This window comes from Condylura cristata, unplaced genomic scaffold, assembly GCF_000260355.1.
Source record: "Condylura cristata isolate star-nosed mole 26May11 unplaced genomic scaffold, ConCri1.0 scaffold00007, whole genome shotgun sequence".
Lineage (NCBI taxonomy): Eukaryota > Metazoa > Chordata > Mammalia > Eulipotyphla > Talpidae > Condylura > Condylura cristata.
In genome coordinates, this window is record NW_004567108.1 from 52,152,513 (window position 1) to 52,172,531 (window position 20,019).

Below are 20,019 nucleotides of genomic sequence, written 5' to 3' on the forward strand. Positions count from 1 at the left end.
CATGTGGATCTCCTCCAGGGCAGGCGGGGATCGAACTCATGTGGAAGTGGCTTAAGCTTCTCAGTGTTGTGCTTTAACCCGCTGCGCCACCAAGGAGGGCCACCACATCTTTTTAAGCCAGTCATCCACTTTTGGGCATTTGGGTTATTTCCATGGATATATGACATAGATTTTTAAGATAAGTTTTAAGTTATATTTATTAAGAGCCATGAATGTTAACATGAGTTTTGAAATATCTATCCCAAAAGTGATACTTTCTTTAGCATAGGTAAGTGTTTTTATGTCAACAATGTTTAATTCCTTAACTTATTGCTATTTTCATCATTTGCTCAGATTTTAGCAATCATCTTTTCTCCCTATACAGAGTATTGACAACCAACAATTTAAACATTTATTTTTAATACCGCGTCACTATGCTATGCTATGTTTTAGAAACATGTCCTTTTCAAAGAGTTAACTAAATGATGACAGTGTAGCTAGTATTTATCAGCCTATCTTTTCACACTATATATAATGATTTATAAAATAAATAACTTGTTTTGAGAAGAGTCAGATTGTTTCAAAAATACTTTTTCAAAAATAATGTTTATACTGGCCTATGATAGAAGATGATAGGAACATTGGCAGCAGGTGTGGCTTGGTAACATACATTTGAGAAGTTATGAACCTGTATACTTCAGTCATATACAATTATTGTAAATAAGTGTTACCTCAATAAAAAATTCTAATTAATAATAACAATAGTAATTCTAAATTGTATTTTAACAATGTCACAACTCTTTTCTCAGTAGCCCACCTCTCTGCACTTATGTAATATGACCTTTCCAAATCTGCCATACTTAGCTTGCTTTCGTATCTCTATCACTTGAAATGCAAGTCACTTGAAGTTAGGGTCATTTAATTGTAATTTAGTGCAGTCACATTTTTTTTTTAAAGATTTATTTATTCGTACAGAACTGGGGTACAGGCCAGAGATGTGGAGGGTGAGAGGATTCACCAGAGACAGAGTAGGGTACAGAACAGGCAGATCGATGAAGTACACTGCTGAGGGGAGCAGCGGGAGGGTCAGGAGAGGTCTGCTGCGCCACGTGGATCTCCTCCAGGGCAGGCAGGATTGAACTCATGCAGAAGTGGCTTAAGCTTCTTTGTGGTGTGCTTTAACCCGCTGAGCCACCGGGGAGGGCCCCAAGTCACCTATTTTAATGCAGGATACACAGCACATATTCAGAATTAGCTTTTTGAATGATTGGGGAGCTGCTACAGAGAAATGAAAATCTGGTATGAATTCAGCCCTATTAATTGTCTGTTAATACCCAAATAACAACAAAAAAATCAGTTCTCTTTGAAGGAACATAAGGAGCTATTATTGAAAAATCTAATCCGATATAATCCAAAGTTACCTGACCTATAAACTAACAGAAAAACTCTAGTCTATGCAAAGAGAAAATAAGGCCTCACTGATTAGCTCACAATGATGTTGGATACTATTATATGTATACTAAAGGATATAAAGGAAAATCCAATCTGAAGAAGTATATTAGAGTGTTAGGATTTGAAGAAAATGAGAATAAAGACATTTTCCCAGTTTGGGTTAACACATAGATGTGGAAATCCACATTGAATTGAAGCTGCTCAGACAACCCTAAAATGGATAGGAGCAACCAAAATGGTGAAAACCAAATACCTGGACATGGGGAGAGAAGACAAAGCATCTTATACAGAGAATGCTGAGTTTTCTGAGTTTTTGTAAGAAACTATGGTGCCTTGGGTCTTCCTAATGGAGCAAGGGGTTAAGTAACAGCACTGTAAATCAGCCTGCAGCCACTGTAACACGAGTTTGATCCCTTTGGCCCCAGGGCAAGGATCACACCTTTCCTGTCTCCCCCACTGCACCCCTCAGCAGTGTTTTTCAGTAAATCTGCCTTTTCTACTCCCCAATCTGTCTCTAGTGAATCCTCTCCTGTCTCCCCCATCCCCACCTCTGACCTACATCCCCACTCTTTTAGGCATTAAAACAAAACAAAACAAAAAACTATGGAGGCCCAAGGGCAGATCTGAGGGTGGGGCAGGAACACAGTTGTAAAACCACAATACTTATGTTCAGGTCACCAATCTGTCAAAAGTGAAGACAAAAGAAATTTCAGAGAAGTGTCAATTGTAGAAATTGTTCCTTATCAGATCTGAAGTACAGGAAATTTCAGACAAGTATCTCCGGGTTGAATAAAATCAAAAAAGACAACCATCCAGAAAGAATGAAGATCACCAGGAATTATAAATGTAAAAAAGCTACTCTCTCCTAATGTCTTTAATACATATGGTTATTTAAAGTAAAAGGATTCAAACACTCATTGTGGGTTTGATAACCTAAGTCAATGCAGTAAATACACATGCAATTACAGCATAATATTAGGGAGGGGTTAAATGGCCAAAAAGAAAGAAAGAAAGAAAGAAAGAAAAGAATAGAAAAACCAGCCATAAGTTCCTTATATCTTATGCAAAATGGTGTAAAGTCAATCCTACATAACCCTAAATCTAGGAAAAATTAAGGATATATATTGTAACCTCAAAGTCAAAGAAAAAAATGATCTAAAGCAAAACAGCATTATAAAATCAGTTTGGAACATGTTATCTAAATAGAAGCAGAAATAGAAGAACAACACACAGAAGGAACAAAGAGAAAACAAATGACACCTAAATCCAGTCCTCTCAGGAACTTCATTCAATGTGAATGGACTGACCACAGAAACAAATGGCAGCAGTGGCCAAAATGGGTTGAAAAGGCCAGATCCAGTGCTGTGTGGTTCTCAGAAGATTTACATTAAGTATAAGGCAGAAAACAGAAAGCAAAGAATGAAAAACTGGGTATTTCTGATACCCTGATAGAGGCTAGGTGGTAAATATAAGTAGATAAAATTTAAATAGGAAAAAACTCAGATGACTAATTAAAAGGGCAATAAAGGATATGAAACATAGTGAGCATGGCAGACAAAGGAAGTTTCACTTTAAAGTTTCACTTTAAAGTTTTACTTTAAATAACTGTCGATTCATGTTAGTACACATAATACAGGAAGTCGTAGGTACTGATAAAAAAGGCTTATGTGTTTCCCTTCACCCCCAGCAACTTAAACGCAGGCAGCCACTCATAGTGTCTACTGCCACAGAGTTAGCATTTCACAAATGTTATATAAACGGAGTCACAGAATATGTAACATAATAGTACTTCGAGTAAGAAACTGCCTTTTGAAAAAATGATGACTGACAATACTTAGAATAGACTGAAGGGACAGATCGGATTAGGAGGCTATGGTAGTAGTAAAATATGAGTAAATATCAGTAGGGAGGTAAGCAGGGGGGAAGGCAGGAACAAATGGCAGATGTTGGATGCCAGCCAAGAGCCAGCTTTGGGAATCACAGTCCTGAATTAGATGCCAAGATTTAGAAGATAAAATAACCGTGCCAGTGGTTCCTCAAACAGGCTAGGTAAATATGCTCTACAACCCCATATGAATTGATTCTCCTCCAATTCATTCCTTTATACAGTGGAGCTGTACAACATAGAAACAAAATTATCGATGATCAAGGTAACCTTTCCTCTAGCAGCACTTATGTGACAGAAGCCTGGGAACTGGCCAGAGACAGCACTGAGTACTGAAGTGAAGTAATTCCCTACAGCCCACCAACTCAACCAACAGCAGTTGGCATCATTTTTCATCCAAATCAATGTCTAAATACAAAATGAAGCCTTAATACATTCCTGCTTCTGTCTCCAATTAAGCCTGCTATAGTTAGAGTTGAACAAACAGGAGTCTAATTCCAGCTTTGAGGCTTACTAGCTGGGAGGCAAGAAAAGTTATTTCAATACACTCAGCTTCAATCTCTTTTAGGAAAATAGGAGACTCTAAACCTACCTTACAAGCCTGCTGTGATGATTTAATGGCCTAACAGGTGTAAGGCCCCCAGGACAATGCCAGACACGTAACAGCAGGTGCTGGGCAATTTTAGCCAGCTTCCAGAACAAGCAACGAAAATTTACAGAAGTAAAATTTACAAGAACGAATGAATGTGCTCTGGGGAACTCAATTTGCTAAAGCAATCAAAATATATTACATTTATCAGGGACCAAAGCTAACACTGATGATTTTATTTTATGGTTGTTTTATCCTCATGATATTTAGGAAACATTTCTGTGTTCACGATCCTACCTCATTTTTCAAATACCAAAGCCCTGCAAAATGATTCATCAGCTTGTTGTGCGAGAGCATTTTCTTGGTAGTACACCAGAAGGAAAATCACCAGGGCTGTAAAATTCGCATCAGTTTCACTGTGTGCCTTACAGAGTTCTTAGTGAAACAATCTAGTAGAAGCAGACATGGATGATTAAGCTAAAGGACCTGATAGGTAGGAGCCAAGAAAAAAAATAAAAATAAATAACAACAATAGGATAAAAAAAAAAATTCAGATTAAAGATTAAGGTTAGCAAGTGCTGCACATAATAAATACTAAAGCACATATATACATTGCAGTGAAAACAAAAATAGTGAACACGAAAATGAAGAAAACACAAAGGAAGCTGTGAATTGTTTCAGGTTAAAATGCCTTCGGGATACTGGAATATGCTGCAATGATGCTGTGGTGCTTTGCCAGAGAAACTCAGGTTGGTCATTATGTGTCTGAACCATGCAACACTAGGTTCTTAACATCACAAATTTGAAACTAGAATCTAAAAATTATTTCTACTACCTCATTTTTTTTTTTTTTTAATAAACGATTGTTTCTACCTCTTACTCCTCTGAAAGCATTTGACCCAACTGACTGCACTCCATCCTCAAAAGCCTGTAAAGGTGTTTCTCGAGATGGTCATTATCTACCTAAACTTAGTTCTGTTTATGTAATTGTTTAGTCCTTTAATTAAAAGTGTTCTGAAGCATATTCTAGATTCTAAATTCACCATTTATTACATCACACCCTATTGCTCTGTAATATCTGCAAAAAATTATTAGAGCTTCAGACATAATTCCCAAATTCACAGACCTAAGAACATTCTTAAAGAATAGTAGGGAACTTGTGGGAAGTGGCAATTTGAACATAATAGATCAGAGACCTTAGACTTAAAGATGAAACAGATGACCTCTCTTGAAAAACCGTACTTTGCAAGTTGTGACTTTCTGCCTTTGGCAACTCAAAATTCCAGGATCCTGAGCTCATACTTTTGTGACTCCACCCAAGAAAATCCTAATATCTTAATTGTGAAATAGTCTTCTACATACTGTCTAAAATCTGAAATAACTTTTCCAATAAACCAAACCCTTGCATATCTTTTCTCTCCCACTTGGATCAAACTTTTCACATTACGTGAAACAAAGCAACTGTGTAAATAAGAGCCCACCTCATCTTTTTACATTCACTTGCATGAAAACAGCGTAGACCTGAGAATATATGCATCCTACCTTCTTTCAGACACCCTTGAAGCTTACTAGAAAAAAAAAATCACTCCAGCACTTAAATTTCCATCTTCCAACCTGTAGTGTTACAAGATGAAAGAGGCACTTTCCCAAGACCTACCTCCACAACCAGCCCTGGCATTCAAGTTAGAGGTTGACTTACTTCTGGCATGCTAGAAGCTCATCTATACTCCCCAGTCATCATTATCTTCCAAAAACATTTCCTAAATGTTCAGTTCAAACAGCACTGTCATCCTTTAGCACTACTAGCTAACAATCTTCTCCAGAATTGGGAATTTCTAGAGAACTCATTTCTTCTTTACTAAACTCATCACAACCACCAAACATCTCAAAACATCTCCATGTACAATATTTGGATGTACAGTTCCATAGCTACATTTTGCCTTAAGCCTAGCTCACAAAATCCAGGCAGCACCTTGGAACCTTGGAGGAGAAATGCTCTTCTTCTAGGGCCCTCCCTGGTGGTGCAACGGGCAAAGGTGCAGTATTGTGAAGCGAGCCTCAGCCACTTCAAAGCACGTTCGATCCCCAGGTGGGAAGCTGACCCACAAGGTACAGCAGACCTCTACTGTCTTCCCTGCTGCTCAACAGTGCACTTCACAATTCTGCCTGTTCTGCTCCCCATTCTGCCTCTGGTGAATCCTCTCACCGTGCCTGTACCCAGTTCTGTATGCATAAATAAATAAATCTTATTTAAAAAAATGTTCTTCTCCTAAAGTCTCAACCCCTCACTTTGAACTACAATGTTATCATTTTTCAGCTCTCCCTCCTTTGTCCACCCTCTCACATACTCGGCTCACGTTTCCATTCTTTATGTTCGAAGTCCTTCCTGACTTCGTTTTCTTCTTTGCGTGACTTTACATACCTCACTGCTCTCCCACTTTCAACTCCCTTGTTGTGCAACCCTATCTTGTCCTTACAGGCTTTTGACCTAACTGACAAAGACAAAGCTTCAGATTAAGTCACTATGGACATTCACAGCTGGATGGACAGGGGCTGGAGCCAAAGTGCCTGGTGATACCACAGTGTGGTGCTCATTCTGATCACTGTCCGCCCCTCAAGTGTTCCTTTGCTTCTTTTTCAGTTATTTTTTCAAACCTTCATAACTTTCCAATGCTCCCTGTAGCATTGGTCATTGCTATCCACATTCATATAAAAAAAGGTTATCATATGGTTAATCCTCACTCAAAGCCCCCCCCCCCGCCGTCTCCAACAAACACCTAACAAACTCAGACTTCTCTCTTTGCACCCATTAAGAAGGAAATACTTGCTCATTTGCCTAAGAATAATCCATCTGATTTATAGAACACATAAAACCATGATAAAAATTAGGTCCCTTTTTACTGCTAATTTAATCTAGTCCTTCCACATTTTGAAATTAGTAATTTCAAATTATAATTATGAATCTGAACAGTGAAAAGATTCACCCACAACGATATTAACACTAGTATTATATAAAATGATAAAGTACCTTATGAAAGCAAGAGTTTTAAACTAATAGGACTGTACAAACAACATCATAATAGGCAAACGTGCAAGTCCAAAAGTGTAAAGTGGTGTATGAGAGGTAAATGTTTCTGATACCTGAAGGTAGGCAGGAAAACTTGAACTATAGTGTATTTTAATTATAATGTGTAAGTACTATTTAGTATAATATACACTGAGAGAAACATATTTAGTATAAATAAACACTGATATAAACAATGACAAAATTTCAGAGTTAGTTCTTGGTTATTTTATTAGATGAAAGGGAATTTTATTTTTTGTATATCTGTACTGTTTCCCTCTTTCTAACAAGTTATGTTGTATAAACAGGAAAAAAAAAAAAAACTGAGCAATATGTTTAGCTTTCTCTTCACCTTGAAGAACCTTTTTTAATGATCACTCCACTCTTTGCAAAGTGAAGTTTTTTATAGAGTAACTAACCTGCTCTACATTTCTAAATATTCCCTCCTGCTGCACATATACATTATCACCTGGCTTCCACTCCTGTACTTCACCAAGTTTCTGCTTCGTCAGCACACCACAGGCCTTCTATGGTCTAATTCACATACACTAATGAAAATGAAGACATAATGAAACCCTCTGTCTTTTGTTCCTTAACTCCCAAGTCCCTCTGAGTCCCTTCTTCCTTGGAAAGATGCTCTGCGCCACCTCATGTATCTGTGTCTCACGCTGCTTCCACATTCCCAGCCATGCTGACGACTTTAATTTTCATCATAAGAAATTTGAACTCTATCCGTGAGCCTCCTATTACTCATAAGCAGAAGACTCTAAATTTCTGAATCTCCAAATCAAACAGGCGGCTCCTCTTTTTTAATATATTTTCAATAGGCTATTTTGCAAGCAAACTAAACTCAACACAAAACAATTCAGCTTTCTTTGTGTTAATTTTCAACTCAGCCAATTAAGTACCAAGAAGTCTGGGGCAAGAAATAGCAGCAGCTGCTATTAGGAAACAGAGAGCTACTTGACCATATCAGTCATAAGCCCCTTCCTTGGTCACCTTCTGGAGCAGGGAAATTCTGATTTAGTGCACCTAAATTCTGATTTAGTGTGCCTTTCTAATAAAGCATCCCCAATGATTCTAATGCAGCTGAGTACTGGATCTGGTCTCCAAAAAACACATAATGATTCTACAGAATAAAATGTTAGCTCCTTAGCACATCTTTTAAGATTCTTCATAATCTGGCTCATCACTGCCTGTCCAGTTAAATCCCTGACCAGTGCCCTTCACTCCCAAGATATAAGTAACTTCATTTTGGAATTTCACACAAAGGATTTGGACTTGCCAGAATGTTTAGATTTGAAATCTGCTCTGCCATTGCTCACTACGGGACTCCTGCGTGTTGGCTAACCACTTGTCTTGGTACCCTCATCTATAGTGTATCTCCTAGGGGATAAGGAGGAAAGTAAATATGTGTTCAGCACTGAGAAGAAAAAAAGCTACCCCATGAAACAACAAGATGTTCCATAAGCATTAACTACTTAGTTGGTAACAGTACGATCAGAATTGTCATTCCATACAAAAAGCCTTCCTTGGAACACACTCCCTCTGCCCTCCTGGCTTAGTCCCAGGGACAACGTCATAAGAAACGTCAAACATCCAGACTGACATGGGTGACATCCAGGTTGACATGGGTATTCCTTCCCTTCTGTCCTAGTTCACCTTCCCACTAACTGTCCTCTAGACAGAAGGAACAGACCAAACGTTTTTGTCCTCAAATCCCCAGTGCTCTATACAGTAAGTTAACACTCAGTAAATAATTTCTGACTAGATGAAAATTTATATTTTTTCCCAAAAATACTTGAGGACCTACCATAGCGGTCCTGGACAAACTATCTATAGTTTTGGGCAAGTGTTAAAATGGTTGATAAAAAGCAGCAAATACTGACACACAACATACCACCCCATAGGCCTCCCCCACCACGTTCCTATCAGGCTTCACACCACATCCAGCTCACAGGATTTTTGTAATGCCCAAGCAGAGTGGGTTCCAAATGCCCACTGTATTTTTCATTTTCAATTCTGGATAGTAAGGGTGATACTTGGATACCACCTACCATGATAGCATGAGCTGATGTTTAAAGACACAAAATAAAGAATATCTCTAGAATGTTCCTAAATGTGGAAGTACCAGTTATTTTCAGCATAAAGGAATAGAAGTAGTAACATTTCAAAGTGACTCGCAGTTTACTACTTTACTAGTGCTGAGAGCACTGCAAATGAAAGTATTTATTTCAATCTATTCCTTTCTTGAAAGTAAAGGAGGAATGTCAGTGCACCTAGACAGAAAAGGGCACAGGTCAGGGAAATGCCTGAGCAGGAGTATGTAGCTCGCTGGATATTGTATGCCTGGAACAAACACACTACTCAAAGCCTCTAATGGCACACGTTGTTGTCCCATCCTTCAGAACCATTCAACATGAAGACAAGAGAATGAATTTTTCATTCTAGGAAAGCAAATACATCTTCCACATTGGTGAAATAAATTATTGACAATTTATGAGTTGATAAAAAAAAGCAAATGCTGACAATCCCAACATACCACCTTGTAGGCCCACATCACGCTCATGCCAGGCAATGAAGGGCTAGAATGTTCTTAACTAGTTAGAGGCAATTTTTATTATCCTTTACCCAACAGACATCAATTTGTCCATAATAGCTATGTTCCTATTTTCCAAGATTATATGGATATTTAAAGTTACACTTTCATCAAGGGGACAAAAGTGCTTGATGTTAAGGGAAGTGAAAAAGTCAGCGATGCCTGTGCTAAAATATGTTATAGGTTAAATTCTCAGGCTTCAAATAAGCCATCTTCTGGAGGGATGAATCTGAAAGACCTTAATTCAACTTTGACGAGCAGCAAAGATGCATGCTTTATTTATGGTATTGAGGTACCCTAAGGGATGAACAAAATTTTTGTCTTATACTGCCTCAGTGAAATGCAAGAGTCAACAGTATATTTCAATAAATTTCTCCTTCTTGTTCTTTAGTCATACACAGATATAAGAACAAAATTTCAACAAGGATAGGGCATGCTAAGTCAACAATTAATGGTCCCTGAATTAAATTATATAAAAACATGATTTCCATTTTCTTGTCTATAAGTTCATTTTTGAACTTGTCAAACATTCCTTACTTGTGCTGCATGGCTTGCAACTATAAGTCATTCAATATCCTTTTGATAAATATTCACTAAAATATAGATACCTTTATCACCAGTGTTTTACAACAAAGTTCATGTTATAAGTACTTGTAGAAAAAAAAAGTTTAAAGCTTCTAGAAATGATTTACACAGCATGCCAAGGCTAAAACACTGCATATGGAATCATTCTACAACTGAAGTAAGGTTCTGTTGAGGCAAGAAAGCATATTTTAAGAAAACACTATAAATATTCAAAGAGATAATTCCAACAGATACTGAGATGCTACCCTCACAAATTTCTCAAAATTTATGGTGCATAAAATTAGTTCTAAGATTATTTTTGGTGGAATAGTGAGCACAATTCTTCATTTCTCCTGAAGAGCCTTGCAGGATCAGCCTCTCCAATCATCTTATCCTTTTCTGCACCACAGTCCTACTGTTCTCTCTAGGCATCAACAAAAAGGACCCCCTACAGAGCTGAAGCATGCACTGTTCCGACATCCTGGAATTCCCTCTCTTACTTCCTTTCCACCCTCTCCATTTTGCCTTATTAAGTCATTCTCATCCTCTAGATCTCAAATCAAATGTTTTCTCCTGGTTAGAAACGTTCTGATCACCCGTCCTAGATTTGGACAGATCTGACTATAGAGTTGTCATATAGAGTATAATTATATTCCCTCCACTCTGTCTGTAAGACTAGAAGACATCTCCATTTTCCTCACCCGTGCAGTTCCAGAAAACCTACTATATTAGTCCAGAGTAGGTGTCCCATAGTTATTTGTGGATATTAGTTGAAGAAAAATATACGAATCCTGTGATATTCTGACTCAGAATAAACTTCCTTATAAAATTACTCAACAAGTATGAGTTATTTTGCCATCTGAAGAACATGCACTTTAGGATATGCTTTTTAGAGCCACTTGAACCTGAGAAAATTAAACTGGCTAACCTTTTGCTGCTTATTTGTTAAGTACATATACTTTGTACTGCTGTCAGAGGATTACAAAGAGGACAATACATGGAAAAGGCAGCATATGCAGTAGGATGACCAATTCAAATGATTTCTCAACTCTGTTCACTCTCCAAGAATTAAAGGAGGAGGTAAAGCAAAGTAAATCTGTAACAGACATCCAGAAGACTTTCTTACTGATGGTTCCATTCCTGCCCTCCCACTCCCAGGTGGAGAGGACAGTTAAGCAAGTGGATAAGCCAATCGGAATTGCCAGCCCCTTCCCTATGATAGGAGAGGGAAGACCAAAAGCCACTGGTTTCAGGGGTGGGTTCAGGGTGCTCCTTTCAGAATAAAGCTTATAACTTTCATTGTTTGGGGGACCAGACAGTGACTGTTGTCGGTTTCTGCTGTTAGTCTTTTAACAAGCAGTGAGAAGAAAGAAAGAACTTAGAAAACTTCAGATAGGCATCAACGTACTTTTTATTTCACAAACAAGTAACTTTCCTTTTACTATTTAAAGCAGCATGAAATATTTATTATACTCATAATCATCCTAATTTTTTAAAGAAATCTAATAAAGATATTTCCATGTATATATCTAAAATTATTTAAATTAAAAAATGAATGGATGTAACTTTGATTTACTGTGACTTTTTAAAAAAGATTTATATATTTATTCTTACAGAACTGGGGTACAGGCAAGAGGTAGGGTGGGTGAGAGGATTCATCAGAGACAGAGTGGGGAGCAGAACAGGCAGATTGACAAAGTACACTGCTGAGGGGAGCAACAGGCGGGACAGAAGGGGTCTGCCACACCATGTGGGTCAGCTCCCTGGCTGGGGATCGACCTCGTGCTTCAGTGGCTTTGGAGAGCTTCATAATGCGGTGCTTTAACCTGTTGCACCATCAGAGAGAGCCCTACTGTGATGGTTTTTGCCTAATTATTTAAAAAGTGTATACATTAAAGATTTGGATTTTAATTAATATCCATGAATTTTAATGAATTTATGGCCTAAAAACAATTGTAACAAGCTAGAGAAATCACTTTGAAAAAAGTTAAAGGTGCACAGGACTTACTATTTTTCTGTTTGCAAAAGATAAAGTCATTTTCTTGAAGATATAACTTATTTTTCCTTGTGGTTAAAGAATTTTTTAGTCCTTCATAGGTATTTGATTTATACACTACTATATGTATGCAAAATTGGATAGGAAAGTACAGGTCCTATCCACTGCTTTTCTCATCTGTTTCTTTTTGGACCACAGCCTAGGGCAGGATTAGCAGCTAAACAGGAGAACTGTGATACTTTTAGACCAGGGGTAGCTTTCTAAGAGCTTGCTAAAATCAATCAGACTTTCACTCTTCATTAAGCTCCTGAAAATGATTTCTTCTCATAAGATTAATGTGGAAAGTACAATTATTTGAAAACAAGGGTCCAGTACTTAAATCTGACATATTTCAACTACAAAGTTAATTGATTACTAAGTATTCAATTAGCAAATGCAATTCATTCTTAAGCCAGTGAATATGTAACTAAAAGACAGTCTCAAAGTTACAAGAATATAACACAAACATAGCCAGGAGAATGGTTTCACAAAGGAAAGATGGCAGTTTAATAAAAACACTTTAACAATTCATCATAATACCAGTTTTGAATACAGATCTAAATTGAACACTGATAAGTAGATTCTTCCTGTGGAAGCAAAAGTTTTCATCAAGGCTAACTCTAAAGCCAAAGAGACAAATTTACTTGAGATTGAATTAACTAATGAAGAACATTGAGATTATAGCTATTTGTTTATATACAACTGTTATGATTTTAATATTCTATTTTCTAACAGATATGAGAAGACTTATATTTTTTCCTTTTATGCTATATCTAGCTTTCAATTTTGTAGACTCTGCTGTTGTAAACTAAAATGAAACACTAATTCTCAGTGATCCCTGAATAATTCAGAAATTTCTAATGAGAGTCCTTATTTTCTGACAAGTAAGTCATTTTCATTGGTGCAATAAGAAATGTGTCCTCTCTTTTTATCATATCATTGGAAACATTAATTGTGTAAACACAGCCACCCTATGAGTATCATATATAAGGATAATTTTCATTAAATCAATTGCATTTAATCAATGACAAACCAACATTGAGTGATAAGGTGACTTTATAAGTAGAACTAATGCCCACAAATCCTCCAAGACAACTAGCCTGTCTTTGGCCTACAGGCTCTGACAAAAGCTGAGAGGAGGTTAATTTTCTGGCAAGACACAAACAAAAACACTTAGTAAATGTTGGGAGCCTAAACAGTTCAGGAATTATACAATTACATAACTATTAAAAAGTGAGACCTGTGCATAGTTTCTTATGCTCACAAGAGGAGGCAAACATGTCAAAGCTGAAAAGAACAAAAAGAAAATCTGGGTATTTTCCACTGGCATGCTGGACAGTGCTCAGGGGAGCCTGCCACGACACCTGATCTCCAGAAGCTTCTGTTTGCCTTGGCTATCCTTATATGTCACAAGAATAAAAGCTGAGTTGTATAAAAAAATGGATCATAATTGCACAGGACTTCTGTCTATGGCACTGCACATGGCTTTCTTCTGGTAAAGAATATGTATCTCAGGCCCTCCCTGGTGGCGCTGCGGGTTAAAGTGCAGCACTGGGAAGCTAAAGCCACTTCAGCATGAGTTCGACCCCTGATCTGAGGTGATCCACGTGGCACAGGAAAACTCAGTCCTGACTCTCCTGAAACACCCGCTGCTCCCCTCAGCAGTGTTCTCTTCATTTATCTGTCTGTTCTGCTCCCCACTCTCTCTGGTGAAGCCTCTCACCACCTCTGCACCTCTGGCCTGTACCCCATTCCTGTATACATAAATAAACCTTTAAAAAAAAGATATGTATCTCATTAAGTTAAATGAGTTTGTACCTCCAATTCTTATTTAACCATATTAAGCATTCCAACATAAGCTAAGAAGTTTCTGCAACTGACAAATAATTGCCTCCTTATTCAGATGAAATAAGATGCAAAATTCATTAAGCCACTTTTATACTTAAGGTAGGCTTTACTTAAAATGTTTTTGGGTTTTTGAAAAGTTATGATTAAAAAAATAGAAATTGGTTAAATCCATAATGGCATGTCTGTGGGATGCAAAAAAATCATAATCTAATAAAGTTGCAATCCCATTTGTTATTTAGATTCATATAGTTATTAAAAATGTATTAAAAGTTGCAAAATGCTCGTGAAAGGAGGTATACTTTCAAGAGGGAAAGTTTCTTGACTCATCAGTTTATGGTTTTTGATAATGAAGTTCTTTTTTAAAAAAATTTTTCCTGGTATAAAATTCCTGGTATAAGGTGATTAATAGTAACCCACTGTATTGATATTTAATTAGGGAAAAACAACTAGAACTAATTTAAATCTTATACTCCAAAATTCAAAGTAAAGTATATGCACTAACAAAATGAGAGAAACCCCTTTACCTCCTGGCTAGAGACTCCGATCCTTCAAGAATTAGTTTAAATACCTGCTTTCACAAGATCTCCTGCTCAGTTTCCACCCTATTCTGGTCAGCCTGACCCATACAAATGATTACTTCCACTAAACATTTTCATAGTACGTTACACTAACTTCTTTTAAAACATGCCACAGTTACAGTTTGGATGAATAGCAAATCAATCCTTCTCTCCTGCTAGATCTAATCTCTATGACGCTTACTACTGTATTCCAGGTGTTCAGTGTATATGTATACAGCATGGAAGAGGTCCTCAAAATGTAAGTACAGTTCCCTTGCCCATACATTCACTAACTCTTAAAATATGGCAGAAGTGTTTTATGTCTTATCAAAGATAACCTTAATCTCACTAACTTAAGTCTGTTTATAAGTCTGATTTTAAGAGAGAGTAATAAAACTTGCCTTTCTCTAGTGGAACAGATTTTTTTTTTAATAAATGCAGTATTTTAAGGAAATAATTTAGCCTTGAAGTGTCTGCATGAAACAAATCACTGTAATAGAATTTTATTATACTGCATAATGTTATGAAAAAGAGAACAAAGGAGTCACATTGTCTGTGTTTATACATTACGTGCAGAGGGTTCAAGTGCATTCATGTATAATTCAACATGCCTAACAATCACACAAATATTGCACTTGATATTTGCAACATTGATTATAAAATCTGAACAAACAGCAAAGGGCACTTGAAGGTCTTGAAACTTCAATATTTGCAGGCCATGCAAATATGTCTAAGTAAATTACAGAAAATATTCTGTTCTGATAGCTCCCCAGGAGCCAAATAAATATACACTGGAATCCCATTCTAGCACTACAAGAAAGGCAACCATCAATCCAGCTTATAAAAATGTTCTTCCAGCCACTAAAAATCCTTTTGCTCGTGATGAATTTCTATGATAGCAATATATTACAGTGATATTAATGATACTGAAGCTTTAGCATATAGGTTGTCTAACACTTTGCTCAGCATATTTAATCTTGCTATGATTTGCATTTAGGATACGCATAAATACCCCACTGTCTCAGTTTCCTTTTCTCGGCAATGCGTAGTTAAATACGTGTCTTGGCATCATTGTTTTTGGCACTATGAATTCACTGAAGAAATGGGGAAATTCCCATAACTCCCATGGTATGTCACTTGTATGTGTCTGAAAATAGATACACCTCTTAGGCTCCAGAGAAGTCAATGCAGAAATTTCTCAGTTTACAAAATGAAGAGAAAATGGTGGTGGTGGTGGTGTGTGTGGGGGGGGGGGGGCGGAGTGGTGAGGGGGCAGGATGGGGAAAGAAGACAGAGAAGGAGAGGGATAGAAAATGAGAATGAATATGAACTCTAACCATCATGAAGACACTGGCAATTTGTTTGAGAATTATACAGTTCCAAGGCCATGAAACAGGAAAGGAGAATCAATTTTATACAACAGTAAATACATTACTAACAAATTAACTTGTTTAAAATCATTATGCAATTGTAAGCAAACAACTGAACTACATGCTTTCCTCCTCTACCAGGTAGATCAGTCTATGTGTGATTATCACTTCAGTCATCCAGTGCCAGCCCACAGCAAATTAAGAGCTGAATACTCTTTTACAACATTAGGAAGGTCTTTTTTCTTTTTCTTCTTCTTTAGCAAATTAAGAGCTGAATACTTTTACAACATTAGGAAGGTCTTTTTTTCTTTTTCTTTTATTTTAGGGACCTGTCAGAAGAAAGTTAAATTTCCGTCATGAGACTTCCCAATCATAATCTCTCTTCTCAAGAGATTCTTTACAAATTATTAATTTCACAGATGTCAAGTAAAAAGAAGGCAAACAGCCACATAATCTGAAATAAAACTTCCATTAAGAAGGAAGATGAAAAAGCCTCCATATCCCTCTTATCTATGTTACCATATTTATTATCACTCTGTAATAAGTTCCTTGAGATTTTCTGAATGTTTCCAAAGGTATTTTTCATAACGAGGTTTATCAAATAAGTTCACCTTTCTCATTAGTAAAATCTTGTTACTATAAAGAGCATGATGACAAAGAAAATACTCCTCATGAAACAAACCCCTTAGTAAAGTTTTTAGAAACTAAGCATGTAATATTTAAGAACAATCAGAAATTTAGGAGTATTACAGATTTAAGGAAAAGATGAGTAAGTTCGGAGGCAGATATGTAGGGAGTTATACGGAATGACCTGGTAGAAAAATAAGTGATCAAAAAGCCTCAGATGGGCCCTCCCTGGTGGTGCAGCGGGTTAAAGCACAGCACTAAGAGGCTAAAGGCACTTCAGCATGAGTTCGATCCCCACCCCAGAGGTGACCCACGTAGCGCTGCAGACCTCTCCTGACCTGCCCGCTGCTCCCCCCAGCAGTGTATTTAGTCAGCTGGCCTTGTTACAGGGCACCCCAATGTGAATTGGGTTGCCTGTCTGTGGGTCTTCACTCGTGCGCTTACGATTCAATCGTATTATGGACACACTCAAAAGGTTAAATAATGGATTTATTTATAAGGAGAAAGGTAAAGAAATAACCCAGGGAAAGAGGGAGAGAAACACAGGTTAACTAGGATGTCCTACCAGCTCTGCTGACTTGGACTCCACCAGCACGCTGAAAACCGATTGAGCGCCAAAAACGATAAGCTGCGAACCACAAGGTCCCCCCAGAGCCCACATGTCTGATTTTATCCCAACCTGGCTGCTCAGCTCCACCCTCACATCCCGGCCTGCTTCTCCTTGGTACTGATGGGATTTGGAGTTCCAGCATCTGGAGTGGGGGCGAAGTCCATGAAACCTGTACCTGTTACAGCCTGTTTTGCTCTGCTCCCCACTCTGTCTCTAGTGAATTCTCTCTCACCACACCTGTACCTCTGGCCTGTACCCCAGTTCTGTATGCATAAATGAATAAATCTTTTTAAAAATTATATTGTTATCAATAATTTGAATTTTCAGTTCTTTTTGAAAAGTCAAGTTGCCCATCAGAGCCCAACAGACACCATCTGTAATAATCCCACAAACTTTTACCCATTTTGAAGTCATCCACCACCATAGTTTTACCCAGTCATCCACCACCATAGTTCAGAAATAAAAAAATACTGTTATGTGAAAATTATTCACAGTTTCATTTCCTATAGTTACTTCATAAAAAGATACAATCTGCTGAGTCAATGCTGTTGCATGTCATTGGCATTTGTCATTATAAAAACAATTTTACTACTTTGTTTTCAAAGCCAAATTACTCTATGAAATACTGAATGCTTCCAAAGCAGTCCATTAATTAGCTTTTATGCAAATATTTTGCACATCAGATATTTCTATTCAGAATTTCTTTCTCCCATGTTTAGCAAATTTGTACAAAATACTGTTTGCATTTAATAGAGAACAAAAACTGGCTTTAAAAATTACAAATACTGGCCCTCCCTGGTGGCGCAGCGGGTAAAAGCACTGCACTAAGAACCTTAAGCCACTTCCGCATGAGTTCGATTCCTGCCTGCCCCGGAGGAGATCCACATGGCGCGGCAGACCTCTCCTGACCCACCCGCTGCTCCCCTCAGCAGTGTACTTTGATCATCTGCCTGTTCTGTTCCCCACTCTGTCTCTGGTGAATCCTCTCACCCTCCGCATCTCTGGCCTGTACCCCAGTTCTGTATGAATAAATAAATAAATCTTAAAAAAAATTACAAATACTGGCCCTCCCTGGTGGCGCAGCGGGTTAAAGCACTGCACTAAGAACCTTAAGCCACTTCCGCATGAGTTCGATTCCTGCCTGCCCCGGAGGAGATCCACATGGCGCGGCAGACCTCTCCTGACCCACCCGCTGCTCCCCTCAGCAGTGTACTTTGATCATCTGCCTGTTCTGTTCCCCACTCTGTCTCTGGTGAATCCTCTCACCCTCCGCATCTCTGGCCTGTACCCCAGTTCTGTATGAATAAATAAATAAATCTTAAAAAAAATTACAAATACTGGCCCTCCCTGGTGGCGCAGCGGGTTAAAGCACAGCACTAAGAAGCTTAAGCCACTTCCGCATGAGTTCGAATCCTGCCTGCCCCGGAGGAGATCCACATGGCGCGGCAGACCTCTCCTGACCCACCCGCTGCTCCCCTCAGCAGTGTACTTTGATCATCTGCCTGTTCTGTTCCCCACTCTGTCTCTGGTGAATCTTCTCACCGACCCTGCACCTCTGGCTGGACCCCAGTTCTGTATGAATAAATAAATAAATCTTAAAAAAAATACATTTAAGAGACCCTCCCTGGTGGCGCAGCGGGTTAAAGCACAGCACTAAGAACCTTAAGCCACTTCCGCATGAGTTCGATTCCTGCCTGCCCCGGAGGAGATCCACATGGCGCGGCAGACCTCTCCTGACCCACCCGCTGCTCCCCTCAGCAGTGTACTTTGATCATCTGCCTGTTCTGTTCCCCACTCTGTCTCTGGTGAATCCTCTCACCCTCCGCATCTCTGGCCTGTACCCCAGTTCTGTATGAATAAATAAATAAATCTTTAAAAAAAATACATTTAAGAAATGCTACCGGATTTCCATGAGCCAGTGCAGTGCATACAAATATACAATGTTTTGATTTTCTTAATTTATTTTTTCATTTGACTCAAGTGCAAGAGACCAACATACTCACACTTTTGAACAAAGAACAGGAATAGACAGAAACATAGAAGAAAAATCAATTGAAAAAAGAAATCCAAAGTGGAAAGATTTGTTTTGACTTGGCTCTTTAAGACCAACCAAAGGACGAAAGGTTTGGAAATGGGAAAACACATATACATAACATGGTCTTCATTTCATAGTGTTAGACTGCAGTCAATGATCGCCCAGTGCACAACCTCAATTTACAGATGAAGAAACACTAATTTATAGGGATTCATTCAATTCCTTGTGGAACTAGAAGTAGAGCTAGATTTTCTGACATTTTCCTCTAAGTCATTTGGCCTTTTGTGCTTTTGCACACTGAGCTTTGCTATGGCCAGAAACTTCTGACTACTCTGTGACAAGATCTAATCTTTTTTTCTTGAAATATATCTTAACAGAGTCAGCAAAGCAGAGTTACTGATATCAAATAAAAAGCCAATCTCTCCAGGTGTGCCTTCCTTCACTTCTTTTCTGCTCATTAACATGCCAACATTTATGCCATGTCTCTTCTATAAATTTGTTATAGTTCATCTTTGCTCACTATCACTATGCACAAAAGGATGTATTCATACTCTAAAAATATAAAGTTGTTTTTAAGGAAATAACTTAAAAATTATCAATAACTGGGGCCCTCCCTGGTGGTGCAGCAGGTTAAAAGCACAGCACTAAGAAGCTTAAGCCACTTCTGCATGCGGTCGAATCCCTCCTGCCCGGGAGGAGATCCACATGGCGCAGCAGACCTCTCCTGACCCGCCCACTGCTCCCCTCAGCAGTGTACTTCGTCCATCTGCCTGTTCTGCTCCCTGCTCTGTCTCTGGTGAATCCT

The 20,019-nt window shown here is 38.2% G+C and overlaps 1 protein-coding gene across 1 annotated transcript in view; it reads right to left on the reverse strand.

The window, feature by feature from the left end:
- The window catches only part of PARP8 (poly (ADP-ribose) polymerase family, member 8), a gene marked incomplete at its 5' end in the record, with an annotated part of 143,112 nt that overhangs the window by 61,326 nt on the left and 61,767 nt on the right, over positions 1-20,019 (reverse strand). The gene's annotated exons all lie outside the window — the stretch shown is intronic.